Source organism: Excalfactoria chinensis, chromosome 2, assembly GCF_039878825.1.
Source record: "Excalfactoria chinensis isolate bCotChi1 chromosome 2, bCotChi1.hap2, whole genome shotgun sequence".
Lineage (NCBI taxonomy): Eukaryota > Metazoa > Chordata > Aves > Galliformes > Phasianidae > Excalfactoria > Excalfactoria chinensis.
The window spans coordinates 135,417,004-135,435,439 of NC_092826.1; the positions used below are offsets into that span (position 1 = coordinate 135,417,004).

At 46.2% G+C, this 18,436-nt stretch overlaps 1 long non-coding RNA gene across 2 annotated transcripts in view; it reads right to left on the reverse strand.

Moving 5' to 3' along the window:
* Positions 1-532: 532 nt before the first annotated feature.
* Positions 533-18,436, reverse strand: part of LOC140247656 (uncharacterized) — a 35,384-nt gene continuing 17,480 nt past the window's right edge. Inside the window, exons 2-5 of one of the 2 annotated variants that reach the window (XR_011902739.1) lie at positions 11,724-11,923; positions 10,350-10,440; positions 1,513-1,705; positions 533-1,387 (exon numbers count right to left, since the gene is read on the reverse strand). This is a non-coding gene — a long non-coding RNA (uncharacterized lncRNA). Of the gene's footprint in view, positions 1,706-10,349; positions 10,441-11,723; positions 11,924-18,436 lie in introns of both variants that reach the window. The other variant, XR_011902738.1, reaches the window with a different exon arrangement.

Genomic DNA, 18,436 nt, shown 5'->3' on the forward strand with positions numbered 1-18,436 from the left:
CTCTGCTGGTATTATCATATGCTCAGAGAAACAAGGATTTCAGGTGTTTCGACCTTCAGAAACTGCTGGTTTTGATGAATCTAAAGCTAGGACAAAAACGGAGGCCTGATTTCCATAAGTGAAGGATGAACTGAAGACCCAGCTCTGGGTACCTGTGAGTCTGTGCGGCAAAACGGTTCAGTCTGACAATACTGAAGTATGGGTTATGGGTTGGTTTGGGTAGTGTTCTTTTATTTTTAATCCACAGACAAATTTCTTTCCTCCTCACCCTCATTATTTCCTCCCACTTCTTTCCCTGCCTCCATTCTCCTTAAGAAATCCAGGAATGCCATGCCTCTGGTCTTTACCAATATGTATTTGCCTCATACAGAGCATTTGTGTGCAGGATTTGGCATGCAACGTGTTGCAATTCTGGCAAAGAAAATTCAGAACTTATGGGAAATGCCCTACAGTTCTGGCAAAGAATACCATATTATTTATTAACCTAGAGTGCCCTTCGAAAGCTTCAAAGTGCTTTACAAGAAAGAAGATTGCACACAGTACATTATTTAATACAAAAACTTACATTAGCTTACAAATTTAAATGACTCAAACAAAGGGAAACATTTCTCAGAGCAATATTCGTTCAGTCATGTTGCACAACACGTTTTATAGCTTAGATAGGACAGATTATTAATCAAAACTCATATTTAAGAAATATTCTGCATAGTATTTTTTCGAGAAAGATGCCTTAAAAAAAGCCTATGGTTGAGACTCTCACCTTTTAACTTGCTGCCTCCTGAAGCCTGCCTTTCCAAGCTGAACACATACCTGAATTCCCAGCTGTATCTGGATGGGCTTTTGGATCCAGACCTCTGTACGTGGAGCTGGGAGTGCACGTCCGTACCCCTCTATATGGAAGCAAGTATCTGCATGGTATGGGCAGATCTCTATGAAGATGCTGAGCAGCTCTGCGTCCTTCCAGCCCAGCGCCCTGCCCAAAGCAGAGCAGGTGGGAGAGGTGCCAGGAAAGTCACTTCTCACTGGCGGGTGCTCCTGGCTGTCAGCAGTGGGGCTCTGGGGAAGCTCAGCGGAACACCCATGGTTAATGGCAAGTAAACAAACCTATCCTTCACGTATTCATCCATTTTTAACTTCATTTCATTTTGAATTCCATCACTTTCACAACGGACTCAGTTTAATTATTCTTTCTGTGGGAAACCGTGGGGTTTTTTGGTTGTTTTTTTCCATCTTAAACCTCCTCCTCTGATCATTTCTTTGTGCCTTCGGTTCTTTTCTTGTGAGGCATAATGAGCGAAAGTTCCTTCTTAAACGTCTCCGCAGTGGTGATGATTTTATCAACTTTGTCATTTCATTCGTGCTTCCTTTTCCATCACTTGTTTCAGAGCTGGTGTGAGTGCACAAAGACAAGAAAAACATACAACTGAAGCACCCCATCTAGAGCGGACCAGAATTCAATGCCTTAATAGGAGTGGGTACATCCACCATGAATTACTAAACAGGCATACTCACATGTCTTATAAGAAGGTGATGCAGGTAGAACTACAGAACTTCCAGATGTAAAAATGCATCATTTCTACTTTCATAAAGCCAACAGTTCCCTTTCCTATCAGAGCACAGCGCTGCTGAAGATGAACTGCTTTCATAAAGTCATGCTTGTTGAAATACGTTTGAGCAGCGGTGGAAATGTTCTGGCATTCCCCATCTGGAAAACAACAACAACAAAAAAAGCTTTTATAATATTCACAATGTAGTTCATATTTTGCATTGCACTATAAAATAAATGCCTAAATTGAAATGAAGCCAAAGTTCTAATTGATTAAAAAGCGTTCAGCTCAGGAGATTGGGGAACTCGACGTTTCTTTTGACTTGGAATGCAGACAGATTTTGGTTTCTTTAATTCTCTGCTGATTGTAACGATGCTGCACTGCACAACTGCTGCAGATACACAGCAAGCCCAGCTTTCAGGAACGCGGGACCTCCATGTGCACCTGCAGGAGGGGCAGGCAGAACGCCATCGGGGAGTGCTCCGACCTCACCCTCTGCCCAAACTGTGCTGTTTAGAAGAATGAAGTCTAAAACAGATGCTGCCATAGAGAACCAGCGGAGCAGCAATTTTGTACCTTAGTTAACTGTGAGTGTCACACATGATTTTCTGCATGTTTTTAATGGGGATTTTTCCCTTCCAAAGTCTCCTTTTTCACCCAGACCTTCGTGCTGCCCAGTTCCCAGCCCACTGAGTGACCTGCAGTGCTGCTGCCAGGCAGGAAGAGCTTTTTGGTGCTCCGGGCTGAGCAGGTCCAGTTGTTGGGATCTGCCCTGTGAAAGTGCCACTGTGCATTGAGTGTGAGAAAAGAGCACGTGTTCCCTCAAACTCTAATTTATCCAAGTATTTCTTAGAAATGAAAACCCTTTCATGTCGGTGTCGCTGTGCTTCAGCTGGATGTTGCATTATTAAGGCTTTTGTAGTTGGAGGAACTTTTCATATTTCTCCGAATTTTGTTTGCTGCTTCATTTGCAACACTGAATTAAAGCAGCGAGTGTAAAATGAAGAGGAACAAGTTGGACCTTCTTTCCTCATCCTTTTATAATGAGAGAATTCTGTCGCAAAAACAAATTAAGGCCTTCTGCAGGTTTTATATTTATTTTTAAAATAAACCCGGATTTGTGCAGACAGCTGTAAAGTAAAAGGAGTCGTTTTTATATTCAACCTTTTTTTCTTCAATCAAATAAAATACAAGAAACAGTTTGCTTGGTGTAAGTTTCTACTTGCTCATAAAACTGGAGTTTCCTTTCACTTACGTATCTGGTGCCAGTCACTTAAGTTTCCATGGAGCCTGGAAATGGCAGAAGGTAAAGGCTCTCGAGTGGAAACATGCCCACGGTTGTATTTTTACTGGAAACCAATGGACAAAGGCAGAAAGCAATACCATTTTGGTGGCTGCTGGGCATAAGGCTTACACCATGTCCTGGAGAGGAACGTGATATTCTGCTTCGTTTCTGTGGCTGCCATAATAATCATCTCTTGAACCTCATTATCCAAATATATTTTCATAGAGAAAGATCCAGCTGAGGCAATGGGCTGCGTCGCTCTGCCAAACTCAGTGCCCACCTCAGGAGGAAGCTGCAGTGAATTCTCCATTCTGTAATACTCACCTGAATAAAAGCTGCAGGTTCAATGTTTGCAGCACCTACAGCACAAGACTTGTGCATTTTGTAAAGAAGGGAGAGAGCCGGGAAGCCTTTAGCAATGGAAAATATCATTTTGACTGGGAGAGGAGCATCAACCAGTACAATGCATCTGCGTCATCTTCTGGATAGAAAGCTCTGATGCCCCATAGCAGCCTCCAAAATTAAACGTCTGCTCATCTCTGAAAGAAGACAGCAGAATGGCACTGAGCTGTGAATAATGTGTAGTAAGACAAAAGGATTCTTGAACAGTCGACTAACATGTCTGGCATGGTAATGCTTTAAAATAGAAAGCTGGCCATAGTTGACTTGCAGGTTCTTCCCAGCAAGAGATGAAACTGGTGATGGATTCAGCTATGTAGATGCTGCATTATTTACAATGAAGGTAAAAAAACCCTTCTGCTTTGGACCCAGGAGGAATTAAATGTAAAAACAGACTTCTTAATTTTATGGCTTTGTGTTTGTTTTTGTTCTCTTTTTTTCCCCTGCAGTTCCAGGTGCCTCTTCCAACAATCAGCACTTGCTCCAAATGCACTCACAGCTTTCTGTGTCATGACCATGCTTTACTGGAAGCGAAGAGCTGTGCGTTCACCCTTCATTACCAGTGCAAACTGGGATCGAGCCCACATGACACATCAGTGTAACTGGTAGGGAGCTCTGGAGGCTGCATTCTGTCTGCCACCAGGAGTAATTTCACATTGGAGCAGAGCCCTCTGAAAAAATGTGGCTGTGTCTTTCCTTGGGAAAAGCTTGGCAGGCGTCCTCCTGCTTTCCCACACTGCTTTGCATCCAACTGGTCCGTGTACCTGTGTGGGCCTCGCGCTCACGGAGAGCGGTGACGAGATGTCACCACCTTGCCAAGCGCTGGGGAGCAGCCATGTTCCCAATCTTGGCACTCGTACTGCAGGACTTGGCACCACTGCTGTACTTTATAATTTAAACCATTTGTCAGGGTTGTTTCTCATGCATCTAGCTGGGCCCGTACTAAAGACCTCCTCACCCTCTGGGGAGAGATGAAAGAGAAGAAATCTTGGCTTCTGAGGATCAGAAAGACAAGATTTTTAGGCTGTTGCTACAAAAAGCTGCTCTGGGCAGTGGTAGGGTACCACTAGTAGGTGGTAGATGGTGCTGGGCACTGTCACCTACAGCAGGTTTGAGCCACACTTTCCCATTCTGCATACCCAAAATGAAGACAGTGGTCAGTGAAAATGCAATAGCAAGTCCCTGTGCTTTGTATGGCTGGGCTGCCAGCTGCTCCTGCAGACACTACATTGAGTGAAGAGCCCTTACTCACAGAGTGCACGGCTCGAAGTGTGATCCCACAGCCATTACAAAGCTATGCTGCGTTTGGACCGTGCAAGAAATGGGTTCAGAAAATCAGTGCATGTGAAGCTGTTAATAACCTGTGCCAACAATACAAACAAGTTGTGTAGGCAGTGAAGTTGCAGAGATCCCCATCTTCAAGCTTTGAGCAGTGGAAATGGGAACTTCGGACATCTCTCAGGTGGTGGTGACTCCTAACCTCTGCTGCTCATCCCTGGCCAGCCCTGCAGAGCCACAGGCACCAAAAGCATGAAGTAAATACCTTTCTCTCCTATTGCTGAAGCTCCTTAGCTCTCCACATGGCTCTGCTTTGGCGAGATCATGTGCATGGGTTTCATGTTGAAGAAAATAAGGTGGTTTTGCTGCTCTGAATGAGGTTACATCTATCAGCTTCAGGGACATTTCACCCAGCCCTACCAGTATCAGCAAAGGACTGATGGCTAAGAAATCAGGGCAGCACGACCACGCATTGAGACTTCAAAACAGCTTTGTCTTTTCTTCCTTGTTCAGGTTTTATTGCCACTACTTGTATTTCTAATAGGAAATGCACATTTCCCAATACTTCCTTTCCTAGTCAGTTGTTGTTTGTGTTGTATCCTACCCACAGGGGATGTGAGAGGCAAAGGGAAAGGGCACCGTCTCCAGTCCTCTCCTGGACTGAATCCATGCTAGGTTGGACTGTGTGGTACACAACGGTGTTGTTCCATCTATCAGAGATATCCAGGACAATGGGAGAAGCAGGAGGGAGACCTGAAAGACAGTGCAGGAAGAACTACAGGTAGATAGAGATTTAAATAGAAGCTGTGGGTATAAAGAGAACAAAATGCTGCAGCATCTGAAAGCCAAAAGTGAAACTTCGAGCTATTCCCTCCGCATTTGCACTTCTACATACACAGCACGGCTGAATTAGAGCCTGCAGATGGAAACTCGCAGACCCAGAGCACCGAGGCTGGTTCTCCAGATCTCTTTTGATCCCACAGTCTGCTTTCTCCAGGAGCAAAGTCTGCCTTCAAGGAAAATAAAGCAATACAAATGAAAATGCTTTCTGTTCGGATAAGAAATCACAGAATACCAGCACTAAAGTTCATAATGTGCTGAGTTTCCAGTATTTCAGTGCCAGTGCTGTCCTGTCCTCTTATTTGAGGCCAAAATCATTATTCTTGGGAATAGGTAGGTTTTCAGACTCTCCTTCCAAAAGCCATTCAGTATAATTATGGGACGGGATGTACTAAAACTAAAATGCTAATTCATCCCCAGACTAAAACATGCAGGCTCCAGGATTCTCAGTGTGAATGACAGCAACACATGGATAGGACAGAAGACGTTTCGTCTTGCAAAGTCATCATCACACAAAACAGGGCATTCAAAGGGAATGGAGGAACCCTTCAGCTCCAGCAAGTCTAATGAAAACAGAGAGCAAGGTAAATACACTTAGGCTGTGGTCTCCCATCTCAGACTTCCTCCATGTCTGAAGCAATGTGCTAAAGCTCAGCGCAGTGCATCTCCTTGTGCCAAAAGAAGTCTGTCGTAAAGCAGAATAAATACAAGCACAGGCTGGCACCGGGGCTGGAGCTTCACCTCATTTCAGACTTGGCTTGTTTGCCTACAGGTCGCACTAGTTCCTTGGGTTTGGTGGTCAAAGGAAGACCCTGATAATCCTGGGTAGGGTGACATTGGGCTTTGAACACAAAAGAGAGATCAGGTTGTAGTCTTGATGTAAAGAAGCAGTGGTCTCTCCCCTCCTAGTCCTGTAAATTGTCTGAAAGCCTTAAGTGCTCCTGAGTAAGGAGCTGGCTTTTTGTAGTCTTATGGATAATGGCCTCCTTCAAATCAAGTATCCATTTTTAATGCACAAAAGGAAAAGTAGAAGGAAGTTGAGGATGCAGCTTGCTGAAAGTTCTGCCATGAAAAAGCAAAGATGATTTAGCAAACACAGGTCTGAAAGGCCTGAGCACTGAGCAGCTTTGTACAAGTAAGCAGGCATCAGCCTCTAAATGCATTAATGCTATAGGTAGAGTCCATGTTCACCTCCACCCACTAGCACAGGTCGCAACGTTGCTTGTTTGCTGCTACCATTCACAACCATATGCCATAGTAACTCCAGAACAACCTATAGATTTAAATGCTAATGAGTACGGCATATGCTAAATGATAAACCTATCAAGAAAAACAGACCTAACGCAATGTGTAGAGAAAGATATAGACAGTAAATTTGAAACATTTCCCATGTGAATATTAAACAAAAATTTACAGGTTAAAAACTAGTCGAAGTCTTAATGATCTGCAGAAGGTCCCCCTTGCATGATAACAGTGGTGCTTATCACCAGGCTCTGGATATCTCATCAACAACAGGCAGCTTAATAATGTAGATCTTGATTGCTTTTATCAGTTCCTTTCATTGGGTCATAACTGCATTGTTTAGGGCTGACTTTGTGCGGAAGCCACCACAGCATCGCACTGCTGAATGTGCTGCTCTATTGGCACCAATCGGGATCATCAAGAAGGGATCTCAGCCTGCAGAACCCCAGTTAAAGTTGCCTCCCGCCAACCCACCACATGCTGAATTCCAGCAAATTGCTTAATTAACATACTGAATGCAAACTATGCTCTTGTCTGTGCTATGGGTAGCTGGAAACACCCTCCATACACCAGCAACAATGCCTTGTCCTTTAACAATGTGGCCTAGATTTTATCTGGCCTTTTCTGTCAGGAGGGATCACTGGCAGTCCATATGCACACACCCCTTGTAAATTTTCCTATTTCATTGTACAGAAAATATTTCTGGTTAACTATTTTGGTTGTCCCATTTATTATATTCCCTCTTTCTAGAGAAGCTCATGCATATGTTTAATGCATGAATAGTTCCAGGGAGGTCAATGGGGAAAATTTATGTGTTTAAAGTTAAGGGTGTGAATACATCTTTTACAAAGTCAGACTGGACTTTGCGTCTGTGCCCAAAGCTTTTCTCCAGCTGTGTCTGCCTGCACATACCTGACAGCACCAGGTCCCTAACACTAGTCCATTATTCCTCCAACTGGAAAGCTGAAATCCACCATTTACTGTAGGATCGCCGTATATGGCTGGAGTCCTTTTTCCTGTTTCCGTCCCAAAAGACTCAGAACGTGGGGCATGAAGCAGTGAGTGTGATGGCTGGGAAGGAGCCTGCACACACAGCCGTGCTGCTGCTGCTGTTCTACATCACAGCCCAGGGCCTGCAGTGGGACCTGGAGCTCGTAGGTAGCAGGATGTGATGAGCTGCACTTAATTCCATCTCATTCTGGCTCAAAATCCATGATCTGCACCCCAGAAATAAAATAAAATAAAATAAAATAAAATAAAATAAAATAAAATAAAATAAAATAAAATAAAATAAAATAAAATAAAATAAAATAAAATAAAATAAAATAAAATAAAATAAAATAGCTATGTTTTTCCTCTCTTGGTTTCATTTTCTCTGCCCAAAGCTTGGGCCAGTCTATGATTCCATAGAGCAGAAAAGCAAGCTCAGTGCAGAAGTGTAGCTGCTGCCTACGTCATGTTAAGCTATCAAGTAGGAGCAACATTTTTGCTTGGCGATCACATTCCCTCCCATTCTCGTGCGAGCCAAGAGGAGCCTCCTGCGGTTACAGCCAGGGAATGGGAGATGAGCACTGAGCTGCTCTTGGCTCAGCTCATCCTTTTGTTTGTGCTGGACACACGGTGACACTCCCCACCTCCAATCCCAGAGCCTGCAAGCCATTTGTTTGCACTGAGGACCAGGCGAGGCAGTGCTTTCCTACCAGCACATACACTGGGTGCTGCCCTGCTGACAAAGCAGCCGTCTGTCCTTCTGCTCTGGCTTCACTGCTCCGAGTCCCATGGCTCCCACACAGATCTGGGTAATTTTTTTTTGTCCAAATTGACTTTTTTTTTTTGCACTTCTGGAGAAATCTAACGTAAAATTTTCCAGCCTTTTGCTATTGAACCATCCCTATTGCCAGTTTGGCAACCAAAACATCCAGTCCTGAGCCCTGCTGGGCCCTACCAGAGCCACGTGGCTGCATGGATCTGCTTGCACCGAGCAGCCTGCAAGAGCAGTGCCTCAATTTATCATGCTCTGGTAATAAATCAATCCCTTCCCTTCACTAGGGGTTAGTCAGCAAACTCTTACTCATGCGTTTCTCACACAGCAAGTCACTTCCTGGTCGTATCCGTGTGAGTGTTTCTGCATCCTTACCTTCTCTTCAGGAGAAGCAGCTTGATGAAGTTGGATTTCAAGAGATGCCGTTTCTTTTGTAAACCCACAGAGCCAACAAATACCTCATTTTTCTACATAGGCTAAACTGCTATCAGGCATTTCATCTATGGAGTGCCCCATACACCTTGGAGCAGCAGAGAGATCACAGGGTTTTTAAGGTTGGAAAAGACCGCTGCAATCCTCTAATCCAACCATCAGCCCATCACCACTGTGCCCACTAGCTCGTGTCCCTCAGTGCCACATCTTTACATTTCTGGATGTCCTCCAGGCAATTGGAGCCACTGAGCCCCTGCATGGTCTGATATGGGGGCTAAAAGCAGGACGACAGTGGTGGGAGGTCCCCTTGGCAACACACCTTCAACAGTCCCGGTGATCCCCTGCAAAACCCTCCACCTTTTGCTTAACCATCACTTCCAGCCTGGTAACATTTTTCAGAGGGAATGTCTGCCCGTGAATTAATGTGTCTAATTATCGGGTAAATTGTATGAACAGTTTTATACCCTGCAGTGCCCCTCCAGTGCTCAGATTTTGGATCTGAAACAGACCAAGCAGGCATGGAGGTTTTCAAAGGGCACACAGTGTAGGCTTGGGGTGATGTAGGTGACTCTGTGGTTTTATCCCTCACTGTCTAAAATGACAGCGGGGTCCGTGGTAGTCATTTAGAGTGAAAAAGTAGAGTTTATTAATTAAGAAAGGGGAAAAAAGGCCCCTTCTAGGCCAGATAATAGATTTTAGGCTGCCATCCAATGTCAGGAAGAGCTCCCCTCCCAGCAGGAGATCCAAGTTATGGGGTTATTTAATACTTTCTGGTTGATTCTGTATCTGGAATAACTGCCTTAAATGATTGGTTTTGGCCTGAGAAACTGTTTGCTTACCTGGCACCTGAACTCCAGCGATAAACTTTAATGTCCTCCTCTGAGTCCTCCCCCGGCAGACAGAGGAGGCTCAGTACAGCCCCACTCACTATAAATCTGACCTTCTAAAAAAGATAAATCAAAGTCAGATGTTGCTCATTATCTCTTCCAATTTCTATCTATCCGTCAACATCCAAAAGTTTTAAAAGCTCTGCTTAAGCGTGTCTCCATCCCACTGATGGAATATCCTTTAATATTTTATAGTTCTGACTTGCACTTCTAAAAGTCCTAATTAATCTCACTAGATAAAAACTGACACAAAATGGCACAAGTGAGAATAGCTCCGTCCTTCCTCCCAGCAATCATGTGCCAGTTCATCTTGGAGCATGTAATGATTTACTGTAATAGTTTTAGGCCTGTAATGGGGCCAATAACTGGCATCTGGAAGCTGTGAGGCTCTTTCCCAATGGACGCCATTCACATATAGTTATTTAATTAATTAACAGCCCCACTAGCATGAGCCAGTAAAGGGTCTATTAAAGGGCTGTGATATTTTTTTTCTCTCCTTTCTTAAATATCTTCCCAAGTAAGAACATATGCTGCACGCTGCTTTTCCCTCGGAGAGCGCTTAACGTTGCAACCTGTTTATCTTGTGACTGATTTCCAGATTCCACCTTAACCAGCTGCTCTTTGCTGGGCTGTAGGATTCAGTACAGCCGCGCTCAGCGGGAGCCATCGCATTCTACCTGCATGTGCTCATTCCTGCACGAGGTGCCAAACCCCTGCGAGGCCGTTCCCAGACGTTACATGGGATGCACTTCCACTTTGCTCACCTCCCTGCTGGGAAGAAACAACAAAGAAAAAAAAAGCAAAAGAACATAAATATAAATAAATGGTGCTTGGACTCAAGAAATTGATGGTTGGGCTCGATGATGTTAGTGCTCTTTTCAACCATAATGATTCTACGATGAAAGAAAGGTGGGGGAGCTCATGTGGAATAAGTGAAGCATCAGTGGGAAAATGAGCCCTGCCAGATGCTGGAAGGGAGTTGGTCAAATTTGTAAAAAGCATTTGAGAGCCCAGTCCCATGTGAAATGTGGAAAAGCTATCAGGGGCCACGCAGCAAATGAAGATGGGTTTGGTCTGCTTACAGAGCCAAAGGGTTTTGCTTCCCAAACCATGAGGATTCCTACAGCTTAGGTGCAGTTAAATGCAAACCAGGTCCTTGTGTAGGACTGACGCAGGGCAAAGGGTGCACCCATAACTCTCCAACGTTCTGCTTCCCATGCCCAGGCACACACATGGGCAGCCCTACCTTGGTGCCACCAGCAGATGACATAGATTCATAGAATCATAAAGGTTGGAAAAGACACGTGGATCATCTAGTCCAACCATCTGCCTTCCACCACTGAACCACATCCCTCAGTACCACAGTTACCCTTTCCTTAAGCACCTCCAGGGGCAGCAGCTCCACCACTTCCCTGGGCAGCCTGTGCCAGTGGTTGAGGAGCTGCTCCACAAGGACCGAGTAGACACAGATTTGGAGACCCACCAACAGGATGGTACCATTATTTGAGCAGTGGCTGTCTAAAGTAAGCAGTGCTAACAGCACCATGCGGCGCTAAATCCCCGGTGCTGGTCCTCAGTATATAGGACATATTGAAAGTTACATAATCCTCAATGCAAAATCCTTTTCTCCAACTAACGTGTTGTGTTGTTCCCCCCTCTGCTCTCCTTCCCTCCACCCCTCTGGCTGTGAGGCTTTGGAAAAGCGGCAGTGCCCTGGAGCCCGTCACCTCGAGGCCTTCAGCTGGAGCCTCCTTGTGATCCACTACAGCTCAGCCAGAGGCTGTCAGACATCCAGCAGGAGGTTTGTCCTCCTTGTGGGGAGCTGTCAGGTTTGCTCTGCTGACATGTCAGGTGTAGATGTGCGAAAAGGCATCTTCTTAACTTTGATGCTTCTGCTCCTGCCTATGTAGAGCTTTAGGCCTGGCAATCCTGAAAAGCTGGGAACTAAGTTCACTCCCAGCCCTATGAAATTGCTCTTCAGCCCCAAAGCCCTGAAGTGAGCTGTCTGTCAGAGCTCCTGAGCCATAGCAAGAGATGAGTGGCCAGCTCACCTCCTCACAGGTGGAACGGGCAATCACTGTAGAGTAGAAGAGGTGATTCCATCCTTAGGCAACTCACAGTGGTTGGAGCGGTCTCCAGGAAGTGCCAAAGCCAGCAGGCCGTGCGGGGTCATCCCAGCCAACTTCACGTATCTGGGAGCTGGATAGCGAGATGTCTCACACAGGTAGCTGAGAAACAGGCATTTCCTGTCCTGAAAGGAGACAAGCATCTCCCTGGAGTTACTTTTCCTTTCCACTGACTGTACGTGGAGCCTGAGGTGTCTAACACAGCCTTTGAAGTCCAACTGTTCAACATCTAAATCACAGCAGTTCCCCCTTTCCTTCCACTATCCCTTTCCCATCTTTCCCTTCTATCCCAGCAAACCTTCCATGATGCTACAGCTCTAACAGGAAGATGTGGGAGCAACCCAATGTCCTGCAAAGCAACCAAGTCGATCAGATATGGTTCTCTCTCCCACCTCATTTCAATAGACAAGGCTGGCCACTTTCTGGTTCTTCACAATAGATGCTGTGCACACCTACCTTCTGTGAAGACCCATAAAAAATAACAATTCAGATGATAGTGAATACCCTGTGGGTGCTTTGTGCTTTTGTGGAAAGCAAAGCAGCTGTCACCTCGCTTAGCTGGCTGTTTTGTTTTACTGGTCTGTACTGCTCTGGTACTCCAATGGGTGTACACTCTAATGGTGATACAGGCTTAATGTTGTTCATCTTCAAAGTGTTACAAGTACCCATGACCTCGTCGTATTCACTACCTCAAGTTTTTTGTCAGTGTTCTTGTACAGGTGGAAAGAAAGTTGGGTTCTGTCATGGTTTTGTAATGTTGCTGCCAATGTTGTTTCCAACATTGGGAACTAATAAAACACTTCCAACATTTTGCGACTAAACCCAAACCAAACAGCAGAAAATCCAAACCACTCATATATGAAGTTACACTTCAAAATCCACGCAGACTAAGAACCAAAAGTGCATTCTGTAACAAATGCGTTCCCAAATAGATTTTATTTCACAAGAAAAAAAAACCCACCCATATTCTGTCATAAGTCTCAAGAAATGTTTTGGCCAGCTACAGCCATACATTTTGACCTCTGCAACATCACAGATGAGTCCAAGATGCAGCGCGGGACCTCAGTGTGCTGAGTTCCTCCCTTCACATCCAACCTCCCTGACCCTCCTTCCATTTCTTCCCTGAGTTTGCAACGCACATCAGTCTGAACTTCTGGAAATACCAGGAGATCCTTTGAGTCTCTTCTGAAGAAGAAAACCCAATTTGCAGCCTGAGAACTTCCTGGGATGGTGCAATATTCTGCTTGCAGTTGCTGGACAATTGGTGAGTGTCCTTAAACCATACAGCAGAAATTTCACTGGACATATGCTGTGTAATGTAAAAACACTCAAAGGATTAACAGCTATCAGTGGATATATCTCTAGCTGTGCACATACGGCAAATCTGCAAAGAAGGGATTAGAGATACATGATACGAACCTGCAAGGGAAAAAACACAGCGCAGGCAAAAATGGAATCATAAGACAAAGTTATTCATGTATTCATAGGGTTTTATACAAACTGTTGTGTTACATGATGGCCTATTTGTACTGCGACAATATGTAGAGATCTTGCAATAAGAGATCAGTCATGAGATGCTGCGTTTTGTGCGCGCTGAAAGAAGAGTGCATCCTGAAGAGTGAGCACGAAGCCCAAGAGCTATTCCTTGCAATAGACTGTGCTGTGGACATGTAGAAATCCAGCCCCAGGCTTTAGCCCAAAATAATCACTCAAATAAAAAAGACCCCATCCTTATTCTTCCAATGTTCGTTAATGAAATAGGACGCACTTACTACGTAACTTAACAAGACCCGTGCATTCCCTAGCAGCATGACTGCATTGCCCTCCCGTCTAGAATGTTTCTCCTAATCTCAGTTTCCTTAGCTGCAAATGAAGCTTCTTCCTTCTTTCCGTGTCCTTTAGCAGCCGTGGGGAGAGATCTGTCACTCTCCTCCTTACAATAAACGTGAACGTATTGCAAGATTTTTATCATCACTTCTTTAGACTCCGCTGTTCCCAGACTAAACAAACAATCCTTTCAACATTTCCTCCTAGGTCGTTCTTTCTGTGCCTCTGATATTTCCAGTGTCTCTCTCCTGGACTCTCTCCAGTTTGTCTACATTTTTCTTACAGTGCAGTGCCCAGAACTGGACATCGTATTCCAGCTGAGGCCTTACCGGTGCCAAGTAGAGTAGAATAATTATCTCCTATGTCTTAAGTTGCAGCCACACATCCTGTTCTGGCTGCAGCTGAGCTGGGTGAAAAGTTTATTTCTTCTCGCCTGCTCCAGCTGCTTATCACCACCCCCAGCTGCCGGCTCTCCCCTCCCAGGTCAGTCAGTGCTGTTGCCGGCCAACCCCTCCCCGACAGCCAGCAGTACAGCCAGCAGGTCTCTTCTCGCCTTCCATCTAACACACCCAGCTAAGGCTGAGGGGTGTGTGAAGAAGCCAAAGCCTCAGGTGTGAGGAGATTGCAACAGGATCGTGGAGAGCAGCTTTCTCTGCTGGAGAACTGCAGCCAGAAAAGGACATCTCACCCTGCACTTGCGTTCAGCCTCCAGCCCACCTGCGGCTCCAACCCCACCTCGCGATGCTGCTGCCCAGCCAGGAGGTCTCCTTCTGGCGTTTCTCCTCCCAGAACGCAATACTTTGCACTTCATCACCACGCTGGTTTTATAGCCTTTTTTCCAATTATCAGTGCCATTCCAAACGCACATTTTATTGTCCCAAGGAAGACCACCCAAACAGAGATTATTTTATGAGTGCATTCACCGCTGTGACAGCCAAGGTGACTAAGAAAAGGCTGGAAGCTGAAATGCCATCCTAGCAGCAATACCTTCATTCCCACCACCGGCAGGTTCTCACCCACTGCTGCAACCACCTTAGAGCGATAATATTTTCTTAGCTATCTGCTCACAACGTTGCACAAAACAGGGTCATGAGGCCGATCAGTGTCACAGCAAAAATTCTAATTCCTTCCTCATTTACTGTCTATAGAAAAAGCCCAGCAGGCCACCAGGAACATGTTCATGCTGATGGGACCAATACAACCCAATGGCGTGGAGATACTCCATTGACTAGGCTGGAGCTGAGTAGTTGTTTTCTTACTCTGTTTCCTGCAGAGACGTGGTGGAGAAGTGAACAGGCTGCTGACCAGTCCTGCGTATCCTCTGCTCCCCTGTGGAAGTGGTTCACACTCCACGGAACAAAGACTTAGGAAATCCATGCTAAGATACCTTGAATGCATATTTAGCACCAGCTGAGGACTGCTGTGGGTGCCCCATCTCTGGTGATGCTCAAGGCCAGGTTGGATGGAGCCCTGGGCCCTGATCTGGTGGGGGGCAGCTCTGTTCTGGCATGGAGGTTGGAACTCCATGATCTTTAAGGTCCCTTCCAACCTCAGTCATTCTATGATTCTATCACTCGGGACATGGCTATGCCAACCAGAACCTTCAGATGCAGAGAGACATTCCAGGAGCCAACCCTGAGAGCCTCCCTCTTACACCTGACATTTAGGTGGAGTTACACTCATTCTGGTTCATTGCCTTCAGCTTTGGCTATGCCCAATCCCACCTTTCACACAGACATCCTTTCCCTGTCCATCCTCATTCCCTATTTTTCCCCTTTCTCCCCCCCCTTTCCATTTTGCCTCATGGACACATTGCTCCATCGACGTGCTTCTTGCTTTCCCAGACCCTCCTGTCCCATTCTCCAGGTCTCCCCTTGGCACCTCCGCAGTCTCTCTTAGCCATGTGCCTGCTCCACTCTGTCCGGGCACAGCTGCACAGCTCCTCTTTCACGCTGCATCCTGCCTGTTTTCTCAGGCTCTCTGGAAGTGGAGGTTAGGTGCTGAGAGCTGATGGCAGGATGAAGTAATAGGAGTAGAGCCGAGGTGACGTTCTTGTTCTGCCTTGAACACAGACTGCCAATCACACCATAATAGATGGCGGTTCTAGGCAGGGAACAGCTTTTCAGCTCACCAAAATTAGACCATTAAATGGAATTTCCACTATGGGCTAATCAGGATCCGAACCCATTTCTTTAGAGATAAAAGGCACGGCTCAATCTCCAGATCCTCGAGGTCATCTGGCACACAAACTGATTTTCATTTGAAACGTTTTTACGCAAGGGATTATTATATATATATATATTTTTCCCAATCTGCTTCTTCGCTCCTTGTGCCTAAACCGGAGCTGTGAAGTGACTTTTTCTCACTGGAGGCTAAATAAAGTACTGTACTGTTTTTACAAAGGTCCCGAGCTCTGCCAGCAGGCTGGCACTGAAAGGAGCTGGCAACAAACAGGCCCCAGTTCTGTTCTGTGTCACGGAAGTGAGCCCGGGGATGCCGGCCAGTGCCTCCCCGCACCGCAGTGCCACCAATGGCCACGCAGGTGATGTCATGGGATGGCAACAAGGCTTCCATTGCCACCCTCTGCCAGCTCCCACCTTCAGGGTATTTTCCTCGCTCCGGTCCGTGCACTGTAATAACTAAGTCAACTGGAAAAAATATTGAAGAAAAGGCTGAGGAAAAACAGAGCGTAGGGGCAGCTGGAGCCGGCAAAGGAGGCACACTGAGAGCTATAAAGAAGCTTTGTGCAGCAGCTTCTCTCCACTTTGGGATGTTTCATTCCACAGGAGTTGGAGAAGATGGGTAATAAGCTGCCCTTTATTTTAAGGGATATCCCTTGTAGTCTCAGCTGCATAAAGATCAGTCTTCGGGTACGTGGAAACAGTGCTAGCAGTATCTCTCTTTCAAAACCTCCTGCTGCTCACTCTGTTGGATGGCCTTGGTCCAGCTAAAGGGGAAAAAAGCCTTCCGTCCCCAAACAGTCATCCATCTGGAGGAACAGAGGTGAAGAAAAGAGCTTGCGTATGATGAAGTGAAGTAGTAATACGCAGGAAGATGCATTACCCTGGTGCGCAGGTGCCTGCTCAGGAGTTGCTAACGCTCAAGGTGAGGAACACATCCTGTACTTTCACCCTGGGAGCCCACATTGCACCCAGCACAGGGAGCTGGGGTGAGTGGGGGTCTGCAGAGGCTGTTGGTGTGCCCAGGGCACAGACACATGGATGGAATCACATACAGTGTCGGCCTGCAGAGCTGGCTGCAGGGGGTGGATTGTGAGTCGAGACCTCCAAATGGCTGCTCACAATTCAGCAATGTGCACCTATCTGTGAATCGGTTCCGTGTTCCTGTGGATCAGTACAGGTAGTGCTGCTGGTGCATATGTGCGGATTCAGATTGGTTTTGTGCCGCTGTGGATTAGTATCTGTAATGCTGATTGCACCCTAACCCTAACCCTAACCCTAATAGTATCTGTAATGCTGATTGCACCCATCCAGTTTTTGTGTTGTATAGCCAGCGGGTGTGAGCTGAGGAAGGGCAGGAAGAAGAAGCAGTCTAACAGGCACTGAGCCCATCCCAAGGACCAGTATGTTAATTTGATAGAAAGAAAACAAGTTCAAAATGTTTCTTGGATAGAAATTCCAACTCAAATTGCCTCAAATGTATCATGAGGGAAGGCTGTTTGAAGTGCTCTGTTGTGCCAGGCGAGCCAGCAAATGTTTACACTTCCTCCTAGCCACAGTCACCTGCACACAGTGAGCCAACATCTTGCTACTCTCATCGTCCCGCTCCCGAGCCCATGCTGTTCCACTCCACCTCCTTTACAAAACTGGCTTCACATCGTGTCTCAAGGCTGACGTGATGGAGATGAAGAGCACAGAGAGGCCGGGTTGTTGGTGAGGGATGCTGTGGGTAGCAGCAGCGCTCCTGCAGAAGCTCAGCCTTCCCTGTTACAGCCGGGAGGATCCAGGGCACTTCTCTCTGCCTGGTGAAAGGCTTTGCAGATCTTCCAAGCCATAAAATATAAAGTGACATTAAGCGAAATCAGCGCACATTGAAACTCAGCTGTAAGCATCTTCGAGCGCCGCATGACCAAATTATGAATTGTTTAATAAAAGAAGAAGTTCGTGTTCTAAGGAGGGTTTTCTGCCTAATGGCTACTTCAGATTTTCAGTTAAATGTTTTGTGATTATCATTTGCCTGCATCTCCAAATTGTCTAATCAAGCACAAAGAGCTGAGTATTTCACACGCACAAAAAGGGCGATATTGAACTTGTATCTGGTGGACTCCATCTTCCCTTCCACCCATCAGAAGGAAAGCTGTGGAGATGAAAGCGAGGCATGAGAGGCAGCAGGCAAATAAACGCAGGCTGAGAAATGAAAAAGGAAGGTTGGACTAAACCCCACTGGAGGAGGATGGGAGAGCAAAACAAGTGGAGAGAGAAAGGAAAGCGAGCAGAACTAACTGCTTTTACAACAGGGGTTCGCTCATGCACTGACAGCGATGACATCATGTTTGTCTGCAGGCTGAACTGGGCGACCTCAGATGTCCCTGCCAGCATCTCGGGCAGCAAATACTACTTGAGTGCACACAAGGAAACACCTGACCCTGCTTCCTTCTGACACCAAACCACACAATGCTGCCTGTGGGCAGAAGCAATTCATGCACTGACTGGTATTTCAGGAAGGTGCCCGGTGTTATCTGGTGCTCAGGGGAACCTCTCCTTTGTGCTTGCTGCCCTTGTCCTGGCACTGGGCACCACTGACAGGAGCCTGACTGTGTCCTCCTTGCACCCTCCCTTCAGGTACTGTGC